Source organism: Perca fluviatilis, chromosome 4 (assembly GCF_010015445.1).
Source record: "Perca fluviatilis chromosome 4, GENO_Pfluv_1.0, whole genome shotgun sequence".
Taxonomy (NCBI): domain Eukaryota; kingdom Metazoa; phylum Chordata; class Actinopteri; order Perciformes; family Percidae; genus Perca; species Perca fluviatilis.
The window spans coordinates 7,695,432-7,709,207 of NC_053115.1; the positions used below are offsets into that span (position 1 = coordinate 7,695,432).

The 13,776-nt window shown below is 39.8% G+C and overlaps 1 protein-coding gene across 2 annotated transcripts in view; it reads right to left on the bottom strand.

Moving 5' to 3' along the window:
• LOC120557337 (nuclear receptor coactivator 3-like) overlaps positions 1-9,014 on the bottom strand; it is a 36,465-nt gene extending 27,451 nt beyond the window's left edge. For both annotated transcript variants that reach the window (XM_039797572.1, XM_039797571.1), the window contains exon 1: positions 8,921-9,014. The gene's annotated coding sequence lies outside the window, so the exon portion shown is untranslated. The remainder of the gene's footprint in view (positions 1-8,920) is intronic.
• Positions 9,015-13,776: the final 4,762 nt, after the last annotated feature.

Genomic DNA, 13,776 nt, shown 5'->3' on the forward strand with positions numbered 1-13,776 from the left:
GGAAAAGGGTATTTTACAATAACTTTGAATGCACCACAAGGCTGGTGAGTTTCAAGTAAATGCACCGTCTGTGTTGTTTTTCTGACGACAGTTGTTGTTGGAATCCTCCACAGGGAAATAAAGTCACACTTTACACCACCTAACGTAAGCGGTCACCATTACACATGTTTTAGTAATGTAGTTAGTCTGTCTCTTGTGTTTAATCTACAGTTGTGCTTTGTTAAATTAGTAACGTTACCGTAAATGACGCTGCTGTGGTGGAAATGGCCGTCATTCCTTAACATTATGCTAGCGTAGTTCCCCAGGGATTTGGGCTCTGATTTTTCTAATCTGTAAATTACAACGTGTCTGCCAACATTAGCTAAGGTCCTGAGGGGCATGACTGTTGATGTAATTGTTGATTTTCTTTAGATGTGCCAAATTGTAGTTATATAAGTGATTATTGGGCAGACTGTTGAGCTCAAGCTATGCTAGCGGCAGTTGTCACTTGTTGCCATAACTCCAAACAACCTGGTCTGACTCAAGCCAGAGAAATTGAACATGCTGTTTTTTTGTTAATGATTAATGCTTGAAAATGTAATAATAATAAAAAAAAGCAAAGCCAGCATAACACGGATCTTCTTTACAGCAGTATTGCCGAATCTCCTTGCGGTCTGTCTACCTCACTCCCCACTGCAGGAGATGTATTCACACGACACGCTGTATTCACTTTACCATTTACAGTTAAAGCTGTTAAATTGAACCCTAATATGTACTAAACACAAAGCAGCAATACTGTACCGAGCATAGTAGCCTATAGTGCCCAGTCGGGCAAGGGAAACTTGCCCAAAGTAAATTTTTACTGGCCCCTATACATTTTTTTATTAGTGGTTATAAATAAACTCAGTAAATTGTTATATTTGATCTTAATTTACAATGTATAAACACATCACAAATAGTGTCATAGATGAGTTAAAGTTCATACTGAAAGTGGATTCTATTAATTGAAAAAACCTATCCAATCTAATTGCAATAAATAACCTACCAGAGAGACAGTGGTTTATATATGTATAAACCACTCATTTGTACTATAGCTCTAGTACAAGTAGCTACACTGCAGGTCGGCAACAGTGATGAAAAATATTGTAGGTGTTATGGGTCCTGCGTGGTCACAGTTATGCTGAAACAGCTGGAAAAGGTTGTCAACAGTAACATTACTTAAGTGTTAACAGTTAGCTTTATTTTCAAATAATTGTTTCTCAAAAGCGTCACATTTCAGGATATAGTGTCCTTTCTCTCACATAAAAAAAAAAAATCTGTTTTACTACTGTGAGTCCATTTAGCGTTACAGATCTCACACACAGCTAATTAACTATTCCAGATACAGAACACATTTTGCAATGTGCATCTCAGATCACCTTTTCACTCACTGTGACTACTACTTCTGTCATAACTAAACACTGTGCCAAAATATAACAATAACATTGCCGTCAGTGGGCTTAATTGCTAGTAAACCTAAGGAAAAATCCAGCACATAGACGGCAGCTCAAGATAAAATTACGTGAAAGAGGTGACTTAACGCCACCGCTCATTTTACATACAGTTTAGCAACAAAACAAAATGCTGAGAGAACATGGTTTGGAGCGGTATGCATCCCCATTAACCTGAAAAACGTTAGAAAAAAAAAAAAACAGTAAATTAAAGACGTTACATTGTGTCGGGGGAACACGTCTGGTGCAGCGGTGAGTCATAGAGGTCATATTTTACGGAAATCAGCCACCGAGTCATTCATCACCGTTTGTCACACTGCCTGAGGAGAAAATGCTGTTAACGTCACTTGCGCTGTTGTTTATTTTGTTGTTATGACTTCGACAGGTCGTCCTGTCACTGTTCCAGTTGCTCACACTCAGAGGGGAGAGAGCGCTTGAGTTCAGTGGAGCACACTTAAACCCACTTGCCCGAGTGGGTTGTTGTACTTGCCCGATGTGGTGTTTTACTTGCCCCGGGCCATCCTTATTGTTGACCACTGTTACAAAACTAATTGTGCAGCCTTCATAACACTAAATTTGCAATCACATCTGCAGGACAAGAAAAATACAGTATCCTGTATGTTATAGCTCATGTCTGAAGTTTACCATGATGATGGACTTTTTACAGTTGATAGTGTAAGACAGTTGCACGGGAGCTACATCCTGCTTATCTGTGAAGCAAGTAATACTGTATGTAGGCTGTACTGCCCAAATAGTACTAACAACTAGACATCGATACGCAACACTGTAAATCTACTTGCAATTTGAAACATGAATTTAGTCAGTAATTGGTCAAATGTTTAAGATATTCCAATTATTAGATTTAATACATTTTGCATTTTAAGAAGTGGCAAAACGTAAAGACAACAGCTATGTACAATTTGCCTATTGAAGAATGAGTAAGGCATCTTCTGATTATAAAAAAAAAAAAAAAAAGTAAGTATAGACCTGTAAACCTTTTATCCCGTACTGACTGTCTTGTTACACTACTTGCAATTACTATATGTGCTTCTCTGTCAAAGGAAATTGTTTTAAGCTTATAAAAATCGTGCGGGTTGATTTCATCCACATTGTGCCAATACACATTTATTCTGAACTTCCCCCATCAACTGTGTTTTTGACCCCTACAACTGTCAAAACTCTGCCATCTCTACTTAAACCCAAATTTATAGATTTCTTCTTTATAGCTTTAATCCAATTTCCAAGGGTGGCCACATGGAACAGGGTAGTATCAGAGTAGTACTGAGTGGTGCTATATATTGATAGCACCACTAATATATTGATTCGTGGTGCTAATTGAACAGGGACCTTTACTTCTCCTATTTTAATCACACCACAGTCATATAAAATCACTTGTTCCAGTATGGCAGTAGTAATGAGATGAGCACATATGAGCAGCACAAGAGCACAAGCCGAATGGAAACATAGTGATCCCTTGCCAAAAGTAGAACCACCTCCATATAAAATTCTGGATCGGACTAATGTCAAACTTTAACGACAAGCCACATACACAGGAGTGACGTCACCAGGCAGAGCGAAAAACAGTAATGGTGAAAGGAACATTTTTCACCTTAATCAGGAAGGACAGAAAAATAGAAAATCAGTCCAATTACGAAATGAGTGTTGTAGAAAAAATGGATAGTAATAAATTATCTGACACATGCCTTGCCAGTGTTGACATGCTGTAGTAAGTCTGGAGCCTTTAAAGATGGTGTGGAACTCTGTCATTCACAACTTGACTTTTCTTTGAACTCAAAGCTGCAATAAAGTAGAAATCACACTTGTGGAAAATTGAAATGCTGTCAATGCTGGCACAGTGCTGTGAGCAAATGTCTGCACACTAACTGCAGTTTGTGGTAATTTCTTTTAATGAAAAAGAGGAGCTTTTGAATTGCAGGTAAACTATAAGAGGCACACAGTGCCCATAACAGTCGCTTCTTGCATGGTCACATACGTGTACATATCCTCTTGCAACTGCAGTGCCAGCCACAGCTGCCTCTCAATCCAGACAGACCCAGAAACCACACCCCACTGCCACATAAGTCCAAAATCAAACCATTCATACTGAAGATGTACAGAGAGGAACACATGTAAACAACGCCAACCATTTGACACTGTTCATTTGTGGCAGTAAAGCTGAGGTTTGTGAAAATTTGGGACAGAGAACCTGTGCACTTTGCAGCGGTCAAAATTGGCCAAAGCCCCTAGTTGTTTTGGTTGCAAAATAACTATTTTGACTGTGCTAACACACCTTTTTCAACTTTTGTGCATTTTAGGTAGAGTATACATGGGATGAGAAAATTGTAGACAGGGAGAAGATGGAGAGTCTCCATGTAGTATTTGAGAAATTCATATAGAAATGACAGTGTTTCTTTTCTCTCCCCCTCTTCACCAGCCTCTCTTTCTCCTTCTCTTTATGCAGAATAACAGACAGAGAGAGAGAGCATCTGGTAGCAGTTATCTCACAAACCAAACTTTTTTTCACCCTTGCTGTCTCTCCCCCAAAGCATTTTTTTTTTTATAAAAGGGGGCCCTAAACAAAACACAAACAAGGTCTTGCTAACTTTTTACAATGGTAACAAAACTAGGCCAGGGAGCTACCCTCCCACTGGCTTGTTCAGGTGAACACGTTTTACGAGCATTCTTCAGCTGGGGGAGCGAAAGTTAAAGGGGGAGTTGAAGTTAAAGAGGAAGGGTAAGGAGGGGGGGGGAGGGGGACAAAGCTCTTGGCACCCCCTTCCCTAATAAACTTTTGCCTTCGTCCAATCAACGAGGACTACAGAGAGTGAACTGTTCCAAATCCTTGCTGGTTATAAACTGGAATTGGGTGCAATGATTGCTTCAGGATGCCCGTTTGGCTTTTAGAAGTGTGCATGGCTCACATATGGCTCAGCTAGCCTAACACTTGGGTATTACCTCAGAAGAGGGGACAGAGGGGATGAATGAGATGGGACTTCAAATAGAGTCAGAGTGCAAACTGCACCGCTTGACTTTGGACTCTGTGGGCTGGCTTCTTCTGACTAGTGTGTAACAATCTGGTTTCAGCAGCTCCCATCTCATATTCTCACTCTCACTTGTTAGGGTAAAGTAGCTGTAAATATTTTAGCAGTGGAAACACAACTGTCTTGTTGAGCAGTGTTTTCTATATTTAGCTCTACAATGGCGGGAAGACCTACCGGTCGAGTACTACCACACCACTTTAACAAACACAAAGACAGATCACGGTCACTGCGTGAGTGAGCTTGAGATGTGGGGACAAAAAGTATGTTTTACACAGCTTAAACGGACCACAGGAAACTTTCTTAAACGTTGGTTGTAAAATGGCCTCTGATAACAAGTCAGCGTCAAGTCTAAACGGTACTGAACAAAGGTGGGCTAAATGTTGAACTTGACATTAAAGAAAAATGATTACTGGAAAATGGAATTATGTACTCTCTCCCTGAATAACAAGTACTAGTTGCAAGTCATCCGTCAGAGGCAGGAACTCTGGTATTTTTCTTGACTAACCCTACACTACCTGTACTGCTGCCTAACAAAAGGAACTAAGACCATGGAGTCATATTTCAATTAGGGGAAACAATCGGGCTTTCCTTTCAGCTCTGCATGTCATCAAGAGTCCACTCCAAGCCACTGCTCACAAACACAGCTGATCTTAAACTGAGCACATACCACATTACCGATCGGCAGTTACTCCAAACAAATCGTATAACTCCGTCTTTCGGCCTCTCTTAGGCGGACAGACTGACGAAACACTAAAAGAATGCTTTCTATTCAGACATCAGTGATGCAAAAATGCAGCTTGAAAACGACAGATTAGAGACAGTTATCAAAACGTGGCAAGCTATTTTTTATGATAACAGCCAGTATTTAGAATTTAATGCAACCACACAGAAGAAATATTTACCAAAGCCCTTTAAAAAAGGGACATCATGTAGCAAAATTAAATTAGAGTCCTAAAGTTTAATTATTTAAAAACATTAAAGAAGGTATTATGTAACTTTTGTTGGTTGGTGTTCATAAACACACAACATTCAAAGTTGGCCCCTCCTTCCTAGCTCAACAAACCAAAGAGAGAGAGCAGAGTTAAGGCCGTTTTACAGTCGCCGAGCTGGCACGCGTCAAAATGACGTAGATCTCGCTGGCGAGAGGGCGTGCACCACTCCATTTTTTTCAGCGGTGCGCTACAAAGCAGAAACAGGAAGCATGAACGAGCTCGAGGGTAACCGGATGCCAGGACTCTCAGAGTGACTGCAAGGTAAAAACTTACTGGGTTAAGAGGAGTTCTTTTACGGCAAATGAAGGGCTTGGTCTGACCAAGTAGGTCATCTAATCAAATCGAAGCATCGACGTCAATGCTGCTGCCAGTTCTGCCGTTGTTGACCTTTTTCTTCTTCTAGTCTGTAGAAAGAGCAACGTCGGTAGCCTTTCCTCATTAGCGCCACCTCTGTTCAGGAGAAGACTGCAACTAGTGTCGCGACCACCACGCACAAGTATTAACAGTTACGGCGCTCGACAGGTCGGCTGCGGCGAGTATGCCCCACTTTTTAGCGAGAACAAAGCAGTGAATCAGAGAAACAAAATGTTAGCCTATTTTCTGATTGTTTCACAGCGGTTACATTCCAAAGCACAAATAAAGACACCCTCACCTCCGCACAACCCTGCGTGAAATTGCCATTGGTCAAACAGACACACGGACAGCACAGAGCAGCACTCTGCACACAGCAGAGGAGAGAAACGAGGAGCAGAGGAAACACTGACGCACATAAAAAACCCACAGTGATGTAACAACCTGTTTTCATCCCAGGTCGTCAAACACCGCCGCTTTGTATCATACGGACACTAAAGGGGGCCTTGTGCGCCGGTATGCCCAACCACCATGTAACACCGTAAACACTGACTACCGCGGCAAGCCTGTAGAGAGTAGATACAAAAAACCTGCATAGTATAGGCTACCTTTACATTTTGAACACAGATCCAGTAAGAACTTTATAAGAACTTCATTGAGAAACGGGATTCTAATTCAGCGTCCTGGCTTCAGAAATGCAGTTTTAACGTACTGTGCTTCCACATACATCTACAATTACACATACTGTATGGTGTTGTTTACAATACAGTGGGCCGGAGATAGTGCTCAAAGGAGAACTGGAATCAGTCAAATTCAAACATTCCCAACCTTACCAGGAAGCTTCAGATGTCACTGAATAAATTGGAACAGCCAAAATGTAGTGTATTTTTACACAGATGTATTATCTGACATAGCTGATCCCCAGATTTATAAGTTTACGAAGTCTGTTTGGTAACCAGCTCACAAAAAACAATTTTTTTTTTTGTACTGTTGACAGGGTGCTAAAATATTCAATATCAGATTACCCTCTATGAGTAATAACTAAATATCACTAAAAAAACTAAATGTATGCTCATTCAATAATAATATAATCAATAATAATCATCAAATCAGGCAATATGATGTAACCACAGAATCTGCCACAAGAGAGAGAGAGACTTCTCCCAGTCCCATGAGAAAAAGTGATAAGTTAATGAATTATTGAGAGCACAGGGGCCGGCAGACAAAGAGCGAAAGCCATGCATCCCAGTCACTTCTTTACCCCATCTGCAGTCAAAGAATCCCCCCAAAGATTGATTCATTGTTAACGCAGCCTGACACCCTGTGTGAGGGAGAAAGAAAATGGTAGATAAAGGGACAGAGAATGGGGGACAGGGGGCTCCATTTGCCAAGAATATGAGCAGAAGCAGTTCATTGGACAGGTTCCCACAGTGGTCGTTCTAACACTTAGAAAAATACCACATACATGGACTTGAGTAATGGCATTCCATCGGACTCAAAATAAAGACAAGTTAGCTCATCTGATGGCACCATTCCCGCTTGTTTATTCCCAGCTACATTTAATGAGTGGCCTGTATGAAATCATATAAGCAGGAACATTCATCAGTAAGCGGAATCCTAGTAGCTAGACCATGTAGTATTATGACAAAAACACCTACATTTGTTCAGAAACTCTCCAAGGAAATAAGCATTGAGCTGTAATACCTGCAAGTATTGGCAGGGATGGCCCCAGGCGAAGAGAGCGACAGCACACCTAGACCTCAACTGTTTTAGTGGAATGACTACCTACCTCCTCATTGTCTGCTTACACATGAGCACACTCTTCAAGAATGTCCTCTTACCACCTCACGAACTGTGCTCAGCATACACCTTGTGGAGCACAGAGAAAGCAAACCTGGACTCTACCTGAACCCAGTGAGCGATCATCCTCCCCCGCAATCTCTCTCTCCCTCTCTCTGTGCATGCACATAAATATGATTTATCAGCAGTGAAAACCAACATGTATCATATTGTGATGGGCCATTATACCAACTATTACAATCACGGATACGTAATCGCACTACAGCCATGCAAATATATAACAGATGCTGTGGATTCTCCAGAGCAGCCACACTGACTTAGTCAGTTCAAGTTTGGTTTGTCAGCAGAGCAGAGGACAGTGAAAAACAAGGTGTTTAATTACGTGCAGGCTAGTTAACATCATAAATGTATCATTAACCAAGAAAATAAGACTTATTTTCTGGAAAGCGAGCAAATGCTGCGTCTCTCATTTTATATGACTTGACTAAATTAGTTTGTTGCCATTTGTTTAGATGATGTTTTTATTTATATAAATTAAAAAGGTAAGAAAACAATTCCACAAACAAAATGCACGTACAATACACCGTGTTTAAGTGGGTTTACCCTCCAATGCATTCATGGTGGAGGCTAGACCACCGTAACAAACGAGCAATAGACCATTTTATTTTCACTTTGTTACCCAAGACAACTACTGCGGTGTAACGTAAACTAACGTTAGCTGTGCACAAAGCCCCGTTTAAACCGAAACTGAGCAAGTCAGACGTCTGATAAAAACAATATAACGTTAGTGTGGCCGAAGCTATTTCGCTGTGTTGTGGACAACTAACACAGCCTAGTGGCTCTACAAAGGTTTGGAAACACAAACGACTTTAGTCATAAGCAGTGTGGAGTATTAACAGCTACCGTTAGGCTATTGCACCCCGGCGAATCAGAGAGCCTGTATCTCGTAAACTTTGTAGCTAACGTATAATGAAAACACCAACAAACACCGTAACCGATACAAATGGCACATTAACAAACCAGGCTTAACGTAAATTACCATCGTATTGACAGTTTAGGAGTCAAAAATATCACAACAGACATTCCATAACAAATAGACAGTGGCAAGGTGGTTCGTTGTATCACGGTAGCTTAAAAACCACAGCCTGCTCGGAAGCGGAGCAACACAAACTGTCTCTGTGACAAATGTGCACGTTATAACACACACAACCGTCAGTGTTCAAAACTTGGGTATACTCGATTCATAAACTAATTGTAGAAAACTCACCGGCTTCGACGCTTTTATTGAATAGAGCAGTTTCTTTTACGCCTCTACAAACTCTCCGCCATCTTCGGCAGGACCGTGTTTGTTTAAATGCGAAACACTCCCAGAGCGGAGGGAGCCAGCTTGTAGCGAAGCGACAGGACTTCTGGGTAATGCAGTTGCTTTCTTTTGCAAGCCGCATCAAACAATCTGACACGTTCTGCAAACGAACTACAACGTACACCAATACCCACAGGCTACATGAGCAGCAGTCACTGATATTATTAGGGGAGAGATTTAAAAAAAACTTATTTATAGGCTGGCAGAAAAGCAGCTTTATGCAAATGACTTATCATACCCGTAGAGTATTACATTATTTTTAAATAGAGTACAAGCAGGCATTTGGAATTACTTTAAGGAAAACACATTGAATGAGGATTGACTTCTAATGAAGCAGAACAGTGTAAAAAGCTGGACATTTTTCCAATATTGTTTCTCTTGGACTTTACAAATACATAGGATGTATGACATGTGGCTTGAATACAGCAGGAATAAATATAATTGCAAAATATTAATTTGCAGTCATGATTTATGGTCTCTATTTTGTTAAACAGAAAACTCCATCCACTGCATCACATTTGGCCTTTTAGTTATGTCAGTTATAAAGTGACTGCCACTCAAATACATGCCAACGTTATGCTCTTTTCTTACTCTTAGCTTTACCTTGAATGTGACTGTGAGAACTGCAACTAAATAATTTCCCTGAGGGGATCAATAAAGTATTCTGATTCTGAACATGTGCAGCCCGATACCCCACAGATGCTAAGTCCAGTGTCAGTTATATTAATTGGAGGGAGTGGGTAGCCACCATGGCCCCTGAGTAGCCACAGATGATAGAAAAACAGAGTAGTAGTACAACAATAGTTATGAAACTGTACTAAGAAGGGAGTAAGGGCCAAAGATGGAGGGAGGGCAACAGGGTGGGGGAAGTAAAGAAGAGAAGAGGCAGTGTTAATTAGCCCCTTACTCCCTACTTGCTCTATCCTGTCGAAACATAATTCTGCAATCAGCTTAAAAACTTTGAGGTGAAAAAAATTAAAGGGTGTGTATGCAGGATGGAAACTTTCACACAGTTTATTTGGTTAAAGCTTAGCTGAGGAGAAGGTTCATTGCCAAAGTCACAGCATTCTATGTTGTGCTACCAATTCACAAAATTTACTCAGACAAAGCTATCGTTACTGGCTGAAGGGTTACACAACTAGAAAAGAAGGATCAAGTCACCCATACATCATTCACAGTATTGATGCAATGCATACATACATATAGATTAATCCAAATCTAGGTGGATTGTTTGCTAATGTTTACAGATTTTTAAATTGGCTCATAACATGATGAAATCACCAACAGTAAAAAAATGTAATTAAATTAAAACAAAAACTTGTGCATTTTTGTTGTGTGTATTTTGGTCTGTTTGCATGTTTGCCTGAGTGAGAACCTACATTCCATGGAGACCCAAAGAGGGGCCCAGTGGCCCTCTGTTTGTTCCCCTTCCCCCATACATGTCAAAATGACCTCCCCCCTCAATGAGCATGAGCCACTTTATCCCATCCCCCGTCCCTACTCAGCTTCTCTACTTTGAAAGGACAGGAGATAGCCCCATAATCATTCATGTATTCAGATCAGTTTACCTGCAAACAGCTAACAGCATGCCTTTCTTTGCTCCAACCCAACTCCCATTCCGCAACTTCTTAACACTATGCACAAAAAAAAGATCTTGCATATCCATTATCAGCTATAATACAAATATAACTAAACAAGATGACAATGAAGAGTTTAAAATATAAAATCCAGGTTAACAATGTGTAGGCCTACATGCAGGCTAATAATATTGTTGGTCTATAAAAGTTTACAAGTTTAAAGTTCAGTAAAACACATTGATTGTCTTTTCAGTTGCTAGGGAGATCTGATTTTTTTTTCTTCCATAAAGTGCTGGAAAGCAGTAATTAATAGGAAAATCATTGATATAATTCGTCTATTTAACCTTAAAAGACTGATCAGATCAAGTCGCTAAAACACAGTGAAAATACAGAGTTAGATCTGCAAGTATTTTTTTTCTCTTGTCGGTAACTGATCAATGATATATAATCAATAGTTTGATTGTTTGATTGTGACATTTGACACTTCTCACTTCACTTCTCCTTAAATGGCAACATTAACATTACCTCAAAAGCCACAAGTTATAGGCCCATGTGTAATTATTGGTATAGGCTACGTTACATAACTTTCTGCAGGTTAACTTAATTCCCTTTTCAACGGCAGTTCAGATAAATGTCGAGGCTTTTCATGAGAAATACGTAAATAATGATAGCCTACTGATGAATCACAATTACAGCTCATCAAGTGACAAGATTTAGAGCGTGTGCACTAGTCATACAAAACAAAAAAAGATGATAGGACTTTCCTAAAACCAGATTTGCATGTTATATTCAAGGCCTTAAATATAACATGCAATCCAAGGCTATTCAAGCACTGACCAGAGTCAGTGAAGTCTAGCCTTCTTATATACTGTCTATGAATCTAGCTAGCGCGCCATCTTGGGGACTGCAGGGCTCGTTACTAGTAGGCCACCATATGGTCGGCTACTTGAAAAGCTCACGGGTCTGCCGACTGGACTCCAAGCGGTAAACAGTGGAGACTGACAAAGGTGACAGATTATATACAACCTATAGCTACATTTTTATGTGCGGAGTAACCAGAGTAATAACGTTTTATTGTTAAATCATCTGGAAAATAGGCCGGCGAAGTGTTTGTTTTCACACATCCATAGCTGAGATATCCTGAGTTTGTTTTGGGCAGAAGCTCATGGCTAATTAGTTAACATTATCTTAAGCTAACTCACTAACGTTAGCTAATTAAGGTTATTACAAGTCAGTTATAGAAACGCTAAGTTATTACTAGTTTATTTTGTCTCAAGTAACTTAACCTTGCATTATTATTAAAATCACTTTGCAATTTAACGTTAGCTGGTTAACTTGCAGCGGAGAGACAAGTTAAACCAAATAAGTCTAGCTTAACTTTTTTCTAACATTTAGACATTGTACTTGGTATCCTTACTTTGCTGAAAACCCACACTGGCCATTTCCCACCACTTCCATTTTTTTCAGTTTATCTTAATGCCAAACAGACTGTAACGTTAAATGCCTTAACGTCAATCCACCATCTGTATTAAGCTGTCATGTGTCACTGTGTAAGCAATCTCTTCTGGCCTGCACTGATACTATAAAGGAAAGGCCAGTCTGTTAAACCCCAGCAGTGATGCCCAAAGCAAAGCTGGATTTAGACAGGAACTCTCCCTGACACATCCTGTTGCAATATCTAGTTTTAAGATATTCTTATGTCTTGTTGACATTGTGCTTACATGTGGTATTTTTCTAAATAATCAGAATTAGAATCAGATTTATTGGCCACATACTATACACATACAAGGAATTTAACTTTTTCATTGCTCTCAATGTACTAGTATGCAGCTTAAACAAGGCACATATGATTAAGATACACTTTGTGACTCAAGTTGTCGAATGGGCTCCTTGATTAACTTATTTACGTATTTGGTGGTTCATGAATATGTTTGAGAATCTCTGGGCTAGTGTGTACTGAACTATATATTATATAACTATATAAAGTTTTCCCACAAGAGGTCGCTCCTGTCTTTCTTCCTGTAGAACACATGTGTCAAACTCAAGGCCTGGGGGCCAAATCCGGCACCTTGCAAATTTTGATCCGGCCCGCATATCAATTTAGGTTCACAGCAAATTTTGGCCCGACTAGTTTTGCAATAATCCAAAAAATGAGGAAACTGTTTTTCATACTGTAATTATGCGACACTGCCGTGCAGAATTTGACAGATTTGCTGACTTTGAGACTCAGAATTCCCCCCAGAAGCAGAGAGTTTTTTAATATTCAAGCTGTGAAACAGGTTGTTGTGAGTCGGCTGGGTGGCAGCTGCTTTTAAAAATATAATGTTTGTTTTTCATGACTTGCTAAAGTCTACGATGGCTAAGAAACTTTTTTGCTGACTTCTTTAGGGTTTTATGTCAACCAAAACTGTATGGGAGAAAGCTATATGAGGCATGCAATAATACAAAGTTAATTGACTTTTTTTGTTAAATAAAAGCATGTCAATAAACTCAACATGTCTGGCCCTTATTGTCATCGTCATTTCCAGTGTGGGCCTTAGTGAAATTGACTTTGACACCCCTGCTGTAGAAGGAGAGGCCATAGGAAACTTAACAGCAGGCAGATTCTTCATACAGTATATTCGTACATATAAAATTTTACCTACATAAAAGCGATAATTTGTTTTACCTCTAAAACACATTAACCCAATATATTGTGGATCATCTTAACGCTTTTAGAAATATGAAACAGATCAGTGGCTAATATGCTTACAGGTAGCGTCATCCAAATGACTTTGATAAGCACTTCTCAGATTTATATTTAGAGAAGAAAGAATCTTTATTTATCCCCCGGGGGGAAATGATCATGTCCCATTAGCAGTACAAGAACGAACCACACTGAATGCATACAGTGTGCAAAAAGGAGTGCAAAATAGATGTAAACTGCTATTGCCATCTAATTTGTTTTCCTACTTTTTAACAAAGTTTATGTCCAATCTGTTCTTAACATAATTTACATGTAATATTACATGAATTACAAAGTTATGTTTATAAAGTTTGAATAATCCCATTATCTTTGATTTACTGCCTCACACATTTAGCATACATGTCTGTCTTTTTAGCAAGACACTAAATCCCTCCCTGCTGCTAGCTTGAACTGGCATCCCTATGGTTCCCAAGCTTGCTGCCCACCATGGTGATCCC